Source organism: Megalopta genalis, unplaced genomic scaffold, assembly GCF_051020955.1.
Source record: "Megalopta genalis isolate 19385.01 unplaced genomic scaffold, iyMegGena1_principal scaffold0024, whole genome shotgun sequence".
Classification (NCBI taxonomy): Eukaryota; Metazoa; Arthropoda; class Insecta; order Hymenoptera; family Halictidae; genus Megalopta; species Megalopta genalis.
In genome coordinates this window covers 3311980-3324374 of record NW_027476094.1, presented here as the reverse complement: position 1 = coordinate 3324374, position 12395 = coordinate 3311980, and positions in this window count along the sequence as shown.

The following is a 12395-nucleotide window of genomic DNA, read 5'->3' as shown; positions in this document are numbered from 1 at the left end:
TTGTTGTTGCTGTTGTTGTTCTTGTTGTTCATGTTGTTGTTGTTCTGGTTGATGTTGTTGTTCTTGTTCTTGTTTTTCTTGTTGTTCTTGTTGTTCTCGTTGCTCTTGTTGTTCTTGTTGCTCTTGTTGTTCTTGTTGTTGTTCTTGTTGTTCTTGTTGTTGTTGTTCATGCGGTTCTTGTTGTTGTTGCTCTTGCTGTTCTTGTTCTTGTTGTCCTTGTTGTTCTTTCTGTTCTTGTTGTTCTTGCTGTTCTTGTTGTAGATGTTGTTTTTGTTGATCTTGTTGTTCTTGTTGTTGCTCTTGTTGTTGTTGTTGTTGTTCTTGCTGTTCTTGTTGTAGTTGTTGTTGCTGTCCTTGTTATTGTTGTAGTTCTTGTAGTTCTTGTTGTTCTTGTTGTTCTTGTTGTTCTTGTTGTTCTTGTTGTTCTTGTTGTTCTTGTTGTTCTTGTTGTTCTTGTTGTTATTGTTGATCTTGCTGTTCTGGTTGTTCTTGTTGTTCTTGTTGTTGTTCTCGTTGTTCTGGTTGTTCTTGTTGTTCTTGTTGTTCTTGTTGTTCTTGTTGTTCTTGTTGTTCTTGTTGTTCTTGTTGTTCTTGTTGTTCTTGTTGTTCGTGTTGTTCTTGTTGTTATTGTTGCTCTTGTTGCTCTTGTTGCTGTTGTTGTTCTTGTTGTTCTGGTTGTTGATGTTCTTGTTGTTCATGTTGTTGTTGTTCTTTTTGTTCTTGTTGTTGTTGTTGTTGTTGTTCTGGTTGTTGATGTTCTTGTTGTTCATGTTGTTGTTGTTCTTTTTGTTCTTGTTGAGGTTGTTGTTGTTGTTCTGGTTGTTGATGTTCTTGTTGTTCATGTTGTTGTTGTTCTTGATGTTCTTGTTGTTCTTGTTGTTCCTGTTGTTCTTTTTGTTCTTGGTGTTCTTGGTGTTCTTGTTGTTCTTGTTGTTCTAGTTGTTGTTGTTGTTGTTGTTGTTGTTGTTGTTGTTGTTCTTGTTGTTGTCCTCGTTGTTCCCGTTGTTCTCGTTGTTCTCGTTGTTCTTGTTGTTCTTTTTGCTCTTGTTGTTCTTGTTGTCCTTGTTGTTGTTGTTGCTGTTGTTGTTCTTGTTGTTCATGTTGTTGTTGTTCTGGTTGATGTTGTTGTTCTTGTTCTTGTTTTTCTTGTTGTTCTTGTTGTTCTCGTTGCTCTTGTCGTTCTTGTTGCTCTTGTTGTTCTTGTTGTTGTTCTTGTTGTTCTTGTTGTTGTTGTTCATGCGGTTCTTGTTGTTGTTGCTCTTGCTGTTCTTGTTCTTGTTGTCCTTGTTGTTCTTTCTGTTCTTGTTGTTCTTGTTGTTGTTGTTGTTGTTCTTGCTGTTCTTGTTGTAGATGTTGTTTTTGTTGATCTTGTTGTTCTTGTTGTTGTTCTTGTTGTTGTTGTTGTTGTTCTTGCTGTTCTTGTTGTAGTTGTTGTTGCTGTCCTTGTTATTGTTGTAGTTCTTGTTGTTCTTGTTGTTCTTGTTGTTCTTGTTGTTCTTGTTGTTCTTGTTGTTCTTGTTGTTCTTGTTGTTCTTGTTGTTATTGTTGATCTTGCTGTTCTGGTTGTTCTTGTTGTTCTTGTTGTTGTTCTCGTTGTTCTCGTTGTTCTCGTTGTTCTCGTTGTTCTTGTTGTTCTCGTTGTTCTTGTTGTTCTTGTTGTTCTTGTTGTTCTTGTTGTTCTTGTTGTTCTTGTTGTTCTTGTTGTTCTTGTTGTTCTTGTTGTTCTTGTTGTTCTTGTTGTTCTTGTTGTTCTTGTTGTACTTGTTGTTCTTGTTGTTCTTGTTGTTCTTGTTGTTCTTCTTGTTGTTGTTCTAGTTGTCCTTGTTGTTGTTGTTCTGGTTGTTCTTGTTGTTCTTGTTGTTCCGGTTGTTCTTGTTGTTCTTGTTGTTCTTGCTGTTCATGTTGTCTTGTTGTCCTTGTTGTTCTAGTTGTTCTTGTTGTTCTTGTTGTTCTTGTTGTTGTTGTTCTAGTTGTTCTTGTTGTTGTTGTTCTGGTTGTTCTTGTTGTTCTTGTTGATTTTGTTGCTCTTGTTGCTGTTGTTGTTCTTGTTGTTCTGGTTGTTGATGTTCTTGTTGTTCATGTTGTTGTTGATCTTGTTGTTCTTGTTGTTCTTGTTGTTCTTGTTGTTCTTGTTGTTCTTGTTGTTCTTGTTGTTTTTGGTGTTCTTGTTGTTCTAGTTGTTGTTGTTGTTATTCTTGTTGTTGTTCTTGTTGTTCTTCTTGTTGTTCTTGTTGTTCTTGTTCTCCTTCTTGTTGTTCTTGTTGTTCTTGTTGTTCTTGTTGATCTTGTTGTTCTTGTTGTTCTTGGTATTCTTGTTGTTCTTGTTGTTCTTGTTGTTCTTGTTGCTCTTGTTGCTCTTGTTGCTCTTGTTGCTCTTGTTGCTCTTGTTGCTCTTGTTGCTCTTGTTGCTGTTGTTGCTGTTGTTGTTCTGGTTGTTGATGTTCTTGTTGTTTATGTTGTTGTTGTTCTTTTTGTTCTTGTTGTTGTTGTTGTTGTTGTTCTTGGTCTTGTTGTTCTTGTTGTTCTTGATGTTCATGTTGTTCTTGTCGTTCTTGTTGTTCTTGTTGTTCTTGGTGTTCTTGTTGTTCTTGTTGTTCTAGTTGTTGTTGTTGTTGTTGTTGTTCTTGTTGTTGTTCTCGTTGTTCTCGTTGTTCTCGTTGTTCTCGTTGTTCTTGTTGTTCCTTTTGTTCTTGTTGTTCTTGTTGTCCTTGTTGTTGTTGTTCTTGTTGTTGTTCTCGTTGTTCTCGTTGTTCTTGTTGTTCTTTTTGCTCTTGTTGTTCTTGTTGTCCTTGTTGTTGTTGTTGCTGTTGTTGTTCTTGTTGTTCATGTTGTTGTTGTTCTGGTTGATGTTGTTGTTCTTGTTCTTGTTTTTCTTGTTGTTCTTGTTGTTCTTGTTGTTCTTGTTGTTCTTGTTGTTCTTGTTGTTCTTGTTGTTATTGTTGCTCTTGTTGCTCTTGTTGTTCTTGTTGTTCTTCTTGTTCTTGTTATTCTTTTTGTCCTTGTTGTTCTTGCTGTTGTTGTTCCCGTTGTTCTTGTTGTAGTTGTTCTTGTTGTTGTTGTTGTTGTTCTTGTTCTTGTTGTTCATGTTGTTGTGGTTCTGGTAGATGTTGTTGTTCTTGTTCTTGTTGTTCTTGTTGCTCTTGTTGTTCTTGTTGTTCTTGTTGTTCTTGCTGTTGTTGTTCTTGTTGTTGTTGTTGTTGTTGTTCTTGCTGTTCTTGTTCTTGTTGCTCTTGTTGTTCTTGTTGTTCTTGTTGTTCTTGTTGTTCTTGTTGTTCTTGTTGTTCTTGTTGTTCTTGTTGTTCTTGTTGTTCTTGTTGTTCTTGTTGTTCTTGTTGTTCTTGTTGTTCTTGTTGTTCTTGTTGTTCTTGTTGTTCTTGTTGTTCTTGTTGTTCTTGTTGTTCTTGTTGTTCTTGTTGTTCTTGTTGTTCTTGTTGTTCTTGTTGTTCTTGTTGTTCTTGTTGTTCTTGTTGTTCTTGTTGTTCTTGTTGTTCTCGTTGTTCTTTTTGTTGTTTTTCTAGTTGTTCTTGTTGTTCTTGTTGTTGTTGTTGTTCTCTCTGTTCTTGTTGTAGTTGTTGTTGTTGTCCTTGTTGTTGTTGTAGTTCTTGTTGTTCTTGTTGTTCTTGTTGTTCTTGTTGCCCTTGTTGTTCTTGTTGTTCGTCTTTTCTTGTTGTTTTTGTTGATCTTGTTCTTCTTGTTGTTCTTGTTGTTCTTGTTGTTCTTCTTGCTGTTCTGGTTGTTCTTGCTGTTCTGGTGGTTCATGCTGTTCTGGTTGTTCTTGTTGTTCTCGTTGTTCTCGTTGTTCTCGTTGTACTCGTTGTTCTCGTTGTTCTTGTTGTTCTTGTTGTTCTTGTTGTTGTTGTTGTTGTTGTTGTTCTTGTTGTTCTTGTTGTTCTTGTTGTTCTTGTTGTTGTTGTTGTTGTTCTTGTTGTTGTTGTTGTTGCTCTTGTTGTTGTTCTAGTTGTTCTTGTTGTTGTTGTTCTGGTTGTTCTTGTTGTTCTTGTTGATCCGGTTGTTCTTGTTGTTCTTTTTGTTCCGGTTGTTCTTGTTGTTCTTGTTGTTCTTGTTGTTCTTGTTGTTCTTGTTGTTTTTGCTGTTCATGTTGTTCTTGTTGTTCTTGTTGTTGTTGTTCTAGTTGTCCTTGTTGTTGTTGTCCTTGTTGTTCTTGTTGTTCTTGTTGTTGTTGTTGTTGTTGTTGTTGTTGTTGTTCTTGTTGTTCTTGTTGTTCTTGTTGTTCTTGTTGTTCTTGTTGTTCTTGTTGTTCTTGTTGTTCTTGTTGTTATTGTTGATCTTGTTGTTCTTGTTGTTCTTGTTGTTCTCGTTGTTCTTCTTGCTGTTCTGGTTGTTCTTGTTGTTCTCGTTGTTCTCGTTGTTCTCGTTGTTCTCGTTGTTCTCGTTGTTCTCGTTGTTCTCGTTGTTCTCGTTGTTCTTGTTGTTCTTGTTGTTCTTGTTGTTGTTGTTGTTCTTGTTGTTCTTGTTGTTCTTGTTGTTCTTGTTGTTCTTGTTGTTCTTGTTGTGCTGGTTGTTCTGTTGTTCTTGTTGTTCTTGTTGTTCTTGTCGTTCTTGTTGTTTTTGCTGTTCATGTTGTTCTTGTTGTTGTTCTTGTTGTTCTTGTTTTTGTTGTTCTTGTTGTTGTTGTTCTTGGCGTTGTGGTTCTTGTTGTTCCTGTTGTTGTTGTTGTTGTTGTTGTTCTTGTTGTTGTTGTTCATGTGGTTCTTGTTGTTGTTGCTCTTGCTGTTCTTGTTCTTGTTGTCCTTGTTGTTCTTTCTGTTCTTGTTGTTCTTGTTGATGTTGTTGTTCTTGCTGTTCTTGTTGTAGTTGTTGTTTTTGTTGATATTGTTGTTCTTGTTGTTCTTGTTGTTGTTCTTGTTGTTGTTGTTGTTCTTGCTGTTCTTGTTGTAGTTGTTGTTGTTGTCCTTGTTATTGTTGTAGTTCTTGTTGTTCTTGTTGTTCTTGTTGTTCTTGTTGTTCTTGTTGTTCTTGTTGTTCTTGTTGTTTTTGTTGATCTTGTTGTTCTTGTTGTTCTTGTTGTTCTTGTTGTTCTTCTTGCTGTTCTGGTTGTTCTTGTTGTTCTCGTTGTTCTCGTTGTTCTCGTTGTTCTCGTTGTTCTCGTTGTTCTTGTTGTTCTTGTTGTTCTTGTTGTTCTTGTTGTTCTTGTTGTTCTTGTTGTTCGTGTTGTTCTTGTTGTTATTGTAGCTCTTGTTGCTCTTGTTGCTGTTGTTGTTCTTGTTGTTCTGGTTGTTGATGTTCTTGCTGTTCATGTTGTTGTTGTTCTTTTTGTTCTTGTTGTTGTTGTTGTTGTTGTTCTGGTTGTTGACGTTCTTGTTGTTCATGTTGTTGTTGTTCTTGATGTTCTTGTTGTTCTTGTTGTTCTTTTTATTCTTGGTGTTCTTGGTGTTCTTGTTGTTCTTGTTGTTCTAGTTGTTGTTGTTGTTGTTGTTGTTGTTGTTGTTCTTGTTGTTCTTGTTGTTCTTGTTGTTCTTGTTGTTCTTGTTGTTCTTGTTGTTCTTGTTGTTTTTGCTGTTCATGTTGTTCTTGTTGTTCTTCTTGTTGTTGTTCTAGTTGTCCTTGATGTTGTTGTCCTTGTTGTTCTTGTTGTTGTTGTCCTTGTTGTTCTTGTTGTGCTTGTTGTTCTTATTGATCTTGTTGTTCTTGTTGTTCTTGTTGCTCTTGTTGTTCTTGTTGCTCTTGTTGTTCTTGTTGTTGTTCTTGTTGTTCTTGTTGTTGTTGTTCATGCGGTTCTTGTTGTTGTTGCTCTTGCTGTTCTTGTTCTTGTTGTCCTTGTTGTTCTTTCTGTTCTTGTTGTTCTTGTTGTTGTTGTTGTTGTTCTTGCTGTTATTGTTGTAGATGTTGTTTTTGTTGATCTTGTTGTTCTTGTTGTTCTTGTTGTTGTTCTTGTTGTTGTTGTTGTTGTTCTTGCTGTTCTTGTTGTAGTTGTTGTTGCTGTCCTTGTTATTGTTGTAGTTCTTGTTGTTCTTGTTGTTCTTGTTGTTCTTGTTGTTCTTGTTGTTCTTGTTGTTCTTGTTGCTATTGTTGATCTTGTTGTTCTTGTTGTTCTTGTTGTTCTTGTTGTTCTTGTTGTTCTTCTTGCTGTTCTGGTTGTTCTTGTTGTTCTCGTTGTTCTCGTTGTTCTCGTTGTTCTCGTTGTTCTCGTTGTTCTCGTTGTTCTTGTTGTTCTTGTTGTTCTTGTTGTTCTTGTTGTTCTTGTTGTTCTTGTTGTTCTTGTTGTTCTTGTTGTTCTTGTTGTTCTTGTTGTTATTGTTGCTCTTGTTGCTCTTGTTGCTGTTGTTGTTCCTGTTGTTCTGGTTGTTGATGTTCTTGTTGTTCATGTTGTTGTTGTCCTTTTTGTTCTTGTTGTTGTTGTTGTTGTTGTTCTGGTTGTTGATGTTCTTGTTGTTCATGTTGTTGTTGTTCTTGATGTTCTTGTTGTTCTTGTTGTTCTTTTTGTTCTTGGTGTTCTTGGTGTTCTTGTTGTTCTTGTTGTTCTTGTTGTTCTTGTTGTTGTTGTTGTTCTTGTTGTTATTGTTGATCTTGTTGTTCTTGTTGTTCTTGTTGTTCTCGTTGTTCTTCTTGCTGTTCTGGTTGCTCTTGTTGTTCTCGTTGTTCTCGTTGTTCTCGTTGTTCTCGTTGTTCTCGTTGTTCTTGTTGTTCTTGTTGTTCTTGTTGTTCTTGTTGTTCTTGTTGTTCTTGTTGTTCTTGTTGTTCTTGTTGTTATTGTTGCTCTTGTTGCTCTTGTTGCTGTTGTTGTTCTTGTTGTTCTGGTTGTTGATGTTCTTGCTGTTCATGTTGTTGTTGTTCTTTTTGTTCTTGTTGTTGTTGTTGTTGTTGTTCTGGTTGTTGACGTTCTTGTTGTTCATGTTGTTGTTGTTCTTGATGTTCTTGTTGTTCTTGTTGTTCTTTTTATTCTTGGTGTTCTTGGTGTTCTTGTTGTTCTTGTTGTTCTAGTTGTTGTTGTTGTTGTTGTTGTTGTTGTTGTTGTTCTTGTTGTTCTTGTTGTTCTTGTTGTTCTTGTTGTTCTTGTTGTTCTTGTTGTTCTTGTTGTTCTTGTTGTTCTTGTTGTTCTTGTTGTTCTTGTTGTTATTGTTGATCTTGTTGTTCTTGTTGTTCTTGTTGTTCTTGTTGTTCTCGTTGTTCTTCTTGCTGTTCTGGTTGTTCTTGTTGTTCTCGTTGTTCTCGTTGTTCTCGTTGTTCTCGTTGTTCTCGTTGTTCTCGTTGTTCTTGTTGTTCTTGTTGTTCTTGTTGTTCTTGCAGTTCTTGTTGTTGTTGTTCTTGCTGTTCTTGTTCTTGTTGCTCTTGTTGTTCTTGATGTTCTTGTTGTTCTTGTTGTTCTTGTTGTTCTTGTTGTTGTTGTTGTTCTTGTTGTTGTTGTTGTTCTTCCTGTTCTTGTTCTTGTTGTTCTTGTTGTTGTTGTTGTTCTTCCTGTTCTTGTTCTTGTTGTTGTTGTTGTTCTTGTTGTTCTTGTTGTTCTTGTTTTTCTTGTTGTTCTTGTTGTTCTTGTTGTTTTTGTTGATCTTGTTGTTCTTGTTGTTCTTCTTGTTCTTCTTGTTCTTCTTGCTGTTCTGGTTGTTCTTCTTGCTGTTCTGGTTGTTCTTGTTGTTCTCGTTGTTCTCGTTGTTCTCGTTGTTCTCGTTGTTCTCGTTGTTCTCGTTGTTCTCGTTGTTCTTGTTGTTCTTGTTGTTCTTGTTGTTCTTGTTGTTCTTGTTGTTCTTGTTGTTCTTGTTGTTCTTGTTGTTCTTGTTGTTCTTGTTGTACTTGTTGTTCTTGTTGTTCTTGTTGTTCTTGTTGTTCTTCTTGTTGTTCTAGTTGTCCTTGTTGTTGTTGTTCTGGTTGTTCTTGTTGTTCTTGTTGTTCCGGTTGTTCTTGTTGTTCTTGTTGTTCTTGCTGTTCATGTTGTCTTGTTGTCCTTGTTGTTCTAGTTGTTCTTGTTGTTCTTGTTGTTCTTGTTGTTGTTGTTCTAGTTGTTCTTGTTGTTGTTGTTCTGGTTGTTCTTGTTGTTCTTGTTGTTCTTGTTGTTCTTGTTGTTCGTGTTGTTCTTGTTGTTATTGTAGCTCTTGTTGCTCTTGTTGCTGTTGTTGTTCTTGTTGTTCTGGTTGTTGATGTTCTTGCTGTTCATGTTGTTGTTGTTCTTTTTGTTCTTGTTGTTGTTGTTGTTGTTGTTCTGGTTGTTGACGTTCTTGTTGTTCATGTTGTTGTTGTTCTTGATGGTCTTGTTGTTCTTCTTGTTCTTTTTATTCTTGGTGTTCTTGGTGTTCTTGTTGTTCTTGTTGTTCTAGTTGTTGTTGTTGTTGTTGTTGTTGTTGTTGTTGTTCTTGTTGTTCTTGTTGTTCTTGTTGTTCTTGTTGTTCTTGTTGTTTTTGCTGTTCATGTTGTTCTTGTTGTTCTTCTTGTTGTTGTTCTAGTTGTCCTTGTTGTTGTTGTCCTTGTTGTTCTTGTTGTTGTTGTCCTTGTTGTTCTTGTTGTGCTTGTTGTTCTTATTGATCTTGTTGTTCTTGTTGTTCTTGTTGCTCTTGTTGTTCTTGTTGCTCTTGTTGTTCTTGTTGTTGTTCTTGTTGTTCTTGTTGTTGTTGTTCATGCGGTTCTTGTTGTTGTTGCTCTTGCTGTTCTTGTTCTTGTTGTCCTTGTTGTTCTTTCTGTTCTTGTTGTTCTTGTTGTTGTTGTTGTTCTTGCTGTTATTGTTGTAGATGTTGTTTTTGTTGATCTTGTTGTTCTTGTTGTTCTTGTTGTTGTTCTTGTTGTTGTTGTTGTTGTTCTTGCTGTTCTTGTTGTAGTTGTTGTTGCTGTCCTTGTTATTGTTGTAGTTCTTGTTGTTCTTGTTGTTCTTGTTGTTCTTGTTGTTCTTGTTGTTCTTGTTGTTCTTGTTGCTATTGTTGATCTTGTTGTTCTTGTTGTTCTTGTTGTTCTTGTTGTTCTTGTTGTTCTTCTTGCTGTTCTGGTTGTTCTTGTTGTTCTCGTTGTTCTCGTTGTTCTCGTTGTTCTCGTTGTTCTCGTTGTTCTCGTTGTTCTTGTTGTTCTTGTTGTTCTTGTTGTTCTTGTTGTTCTTGTTGTTCTTGTTGTTCTTGTTGTTCTTGTTGTTCTTGTTGTTCTTGTTGTTATTGTTGCTCTTGTTGCTCTTGTTGCTGTTGTTGTTCCTGTTGTTCTGGTTGTTGATGTTCTTGTTGTTCATGTTGTTGTTGTCCTTTTTGTTCTTGTTGTTGTTGTTGTTGTTGTTCTGGTTGTTGATGTTCTTGTTGTTCATGTTGTTGTTGTTCTTGATGTTCTTGTTGTTCTTGTTGTTCTTTTTGTTCTTGGTGTTCTTGGTGTTCTTGTTGTTCTTGTTGTTCTTGTTGTTCTTGTTGTTGTTGTTGTTCTTGTTGTTATTGTTGATCTTGTTGTTCTTGTTGTTCTTGTTGTTCTCGTTGTTCTTCTTGCTGTTCTGGTTGCTCTTGTTGTTCTCGTTGTTCTCGTTGTTCTCGTTGTTCTCGTTGTTCTCGTTGTTCTTGTTGTTCTTGTTGTTCTTGTTGTTCTTGTTGTTCTTGTTGTTCTTGTTGTTCTTGTTGTTCTTGTTGTTCTTGTTGTACTTGTTGTTCTTGTTGTTCTTGTTGTTCTTGTTGTTCTTCTTGTTGTTCTAGTTGTCCTTGTTGTTGTTGTTCTGGTTGTTCTTGTTGTTCTTGTTGTTCCGGTTGTTCTTGTTGTTCTTGTTGTTCTTGCTGTTCATGTTGTCTTGTTGTCCTTGTTGTTCTAGTTGTTCTTGTTGTTCTTGTTGTTCTTGTTGTTGTTGTTCTAGTTGTTCTTGTTGTTGTTGTTCTGGTTGTTCTTGTTGTTCTTGCTGTTCCGGTTGTTCATGTTGTTGTTCTTGTTGTTGTTGTTGTTCTTATTTTTTGTTGTTTTTGTTGTTTTTCTTGCTGTTCTTGTTCTTGTTGTTCTTGTTGTTCTTGTTGCTCTTGTTGCTCTTGTTGATCTTGTTGTTCTTGTTGATCTTGTCGTTCTTGTTGCTCTTGTTGCTTTTGTTGCTCTTGTTGCTGTTGATGATCTTGTTGTTCTGGTTGTTGATGTTCTTGTTGTTCATGTTGTTGTTGATCTTGTTGTTCTTGTTGTTCTTGTTGTTCTTGTTGTTTTTGGTGTTCTTGTTGTTCTTGTTGTTCTAGTTGTTGTTGTTGTTGTTCTTGTTGTTGTTCTTCTTGTTCTTCTTGTTGTTCTTGTTGTTCTTGTTCTCCTTCTTGTTGTTCTTGTTGTTCTTCTTGTTGTTCTTGTTGTTCTTGTTGATCTTGTTGTTCTTGTTGTTCTTGGTGTTCTTGTTGTTCTTGTTGTTCTTGTTGTTCTTGTTGCTCTTGTTGCTCTTGTTGCTCTTGTTGCTCTTGTTGCTCTTGTTGCTCTTGTTGCTCTTGTTGCTGTTGTTGCTGTTGTTGCTGTTGTTGTTCTGGTTGTTGATGTTCTTGTTGTTTATGTTGTTGTTGTTCTTTTTGTTCTTGTTGTTGTTGTTGTTGTTGTTCTTGGTCATGTTGTTCTTGTTGTTCTTGATGTTCATGTTGTTCTTGTCGTTCTTGTTGTTCTTGTTGTTCTTGGTGTTCTTGTTGTTCTTGTTGTTCTTGGTGTTCTTGTTGTTCTTGTTGTTCTAGTTGTTGTTGTTGTTGTTGTTGTTCTTGTTGTTGTTCTCGTTGTTCTCGTTGTTCTCGTTGTTCTCGTTGTTCTTGTTGTTCCTTTTGTTGTTGTTGTTCTTGTTGTCCTTGTTGTTGTTGTTCTTGTTGTTGTTCTCGTTGTTCTCGTTGTTCTTGTTGTTCTTTTTGCTCTGGTTGTTCTTGTTGTCCTTGTTGTTGTTGTTGCTGTTGTTGTTCTTGTTGTTCATGTTGTTGTTGTTCTGGTTGATGTTGTTGTTCTTGTTCTTGTTTTTCTTGTTGTTCTTGTTGTTCTTGTTGTTCTTGTTGTTATTGTTGCTCTTGTTGCTCTTGTTGTTCTTGTTGTTCTTCTTGTTCTTGTTATTCTTTTTGTCCTTGTTGTTCTTGCTGTTGTTGTTCCCGTTGTTCTTGTTGTAGTTGTTCTTGTTGTTGTTGTTGTTGTTCTTGTTCTTGTTGTTCATGTTGTTGTGGTTCTGGTAGATGTTGTTGTTCTTGTTGTTCTTGTTCTTGTTGTTCATGTTGTTGTGGTTCTGGTAGATGTTGTTGTTCTTGTTCTTGTTGTTCTTGTTGCTCTTGTTGTTCTTGTTGTTCTTGTTGTTCTTGCTGTTGTTGTTCCTGTTGTTCTTGTTGTTGTTGTTGTTGTTGTTGTTGTTCTTGCTGTTCTTGTTCTTGTTGCTCTTGTTGTTCTTGTTGTTCTTGTTGTTCTTGTTGTTCTTGTTGTTCTTGTTGTTCTTGTTGTTCTTGTTGTTCTTGTTGTTCTTGTTGTTCTTGTTGTTCTTGTTGCTCTTGTTGTTCTTGTTGCTCTTGTTGCTCTTGTTGTTCTTGTTGCTCTTGTTGTTCTTGTTGTTCTTGTTGTTCTTGTTGTTCTTGTTGTTCTTGTTGTTCTTGTTGTTCTTGTTGTTCTTGTTGTTCTTGTTGTTCTTGTTGTTCTTGTTGTTCTTGTTGTTCTTGTTGTTCTTGTTGTTCTTGTTGTTCTTGTTGTTGTTGTTGTTGTTGTTGCTGTTGTTGTTCTTGTTGTTCATGTTGTTGTTGTTCTGGTTGATGTTGTTGTTCTTGTTCTTGTTTTTCTTGTTGTTCTTGTTGTTCTTGTTGTTCTTGTTGTTCTTGTTGTTCTTGTTGTTATTGTTGCTCTTGTTGCTCTTGTTGTTCTTGTTGTTCTTCTTGTTCTTGTTATTCTTTTTGTCCTTGTTGTTCTTGCTGTTGTTGTTCCCGTTGTTCTTGTTGTAGTTGTTCTTGTTGTTGTTGTTGTTGTTCTTGTTCTTGTTGTTCATGTTGTTGTGGTTCTGGTAGATGTTGTTGTTCTTGTTGTTCTTGTTCTTGTTGTTCATGTTGTTGTGGTTCTGGTAGATGTTGTTGTTCTTGTTCTTGTTGTTCTTGTTGCTCTTGTTGTTCTTGTTGTTCTTGTTGTTCTTGCTGTTGTTGTTCCTGTTGTTCTTGTTGTTGTTGTTGTTGTTGTTGTTGTTGTTGTTCTTGCTGTTCTTGTTCTTGCTGCTCTTGTTGTTCTTGTTGTTCTTGTTGTTCTTGTTGTTCTTGTTGTTCTTGTTGTTCTTGTTGTTCTTGTTGTTCTTGTTGTTCTTGTTGTTCTTGTTGTTCTTGTTGTTCTTGTTGCTCTTGTTGCTCTTGTTGTTCTTGTTGCTCTTGTTGCTCTTGTTGTTCTTGTTGCTCTTGTTGTTCTTGTTGTTCTTGTTGTTCTTGTTGTTCTTGTTGTTCTTGTTGTTCTTGTTGTCCTTGTTGTTGTTGTTCTTGTTGTTGTTCTCGTTGTTCTCGTTGTTCTTGTTGTTCTTTTTGCTCTGGTTGTTCTTGTTG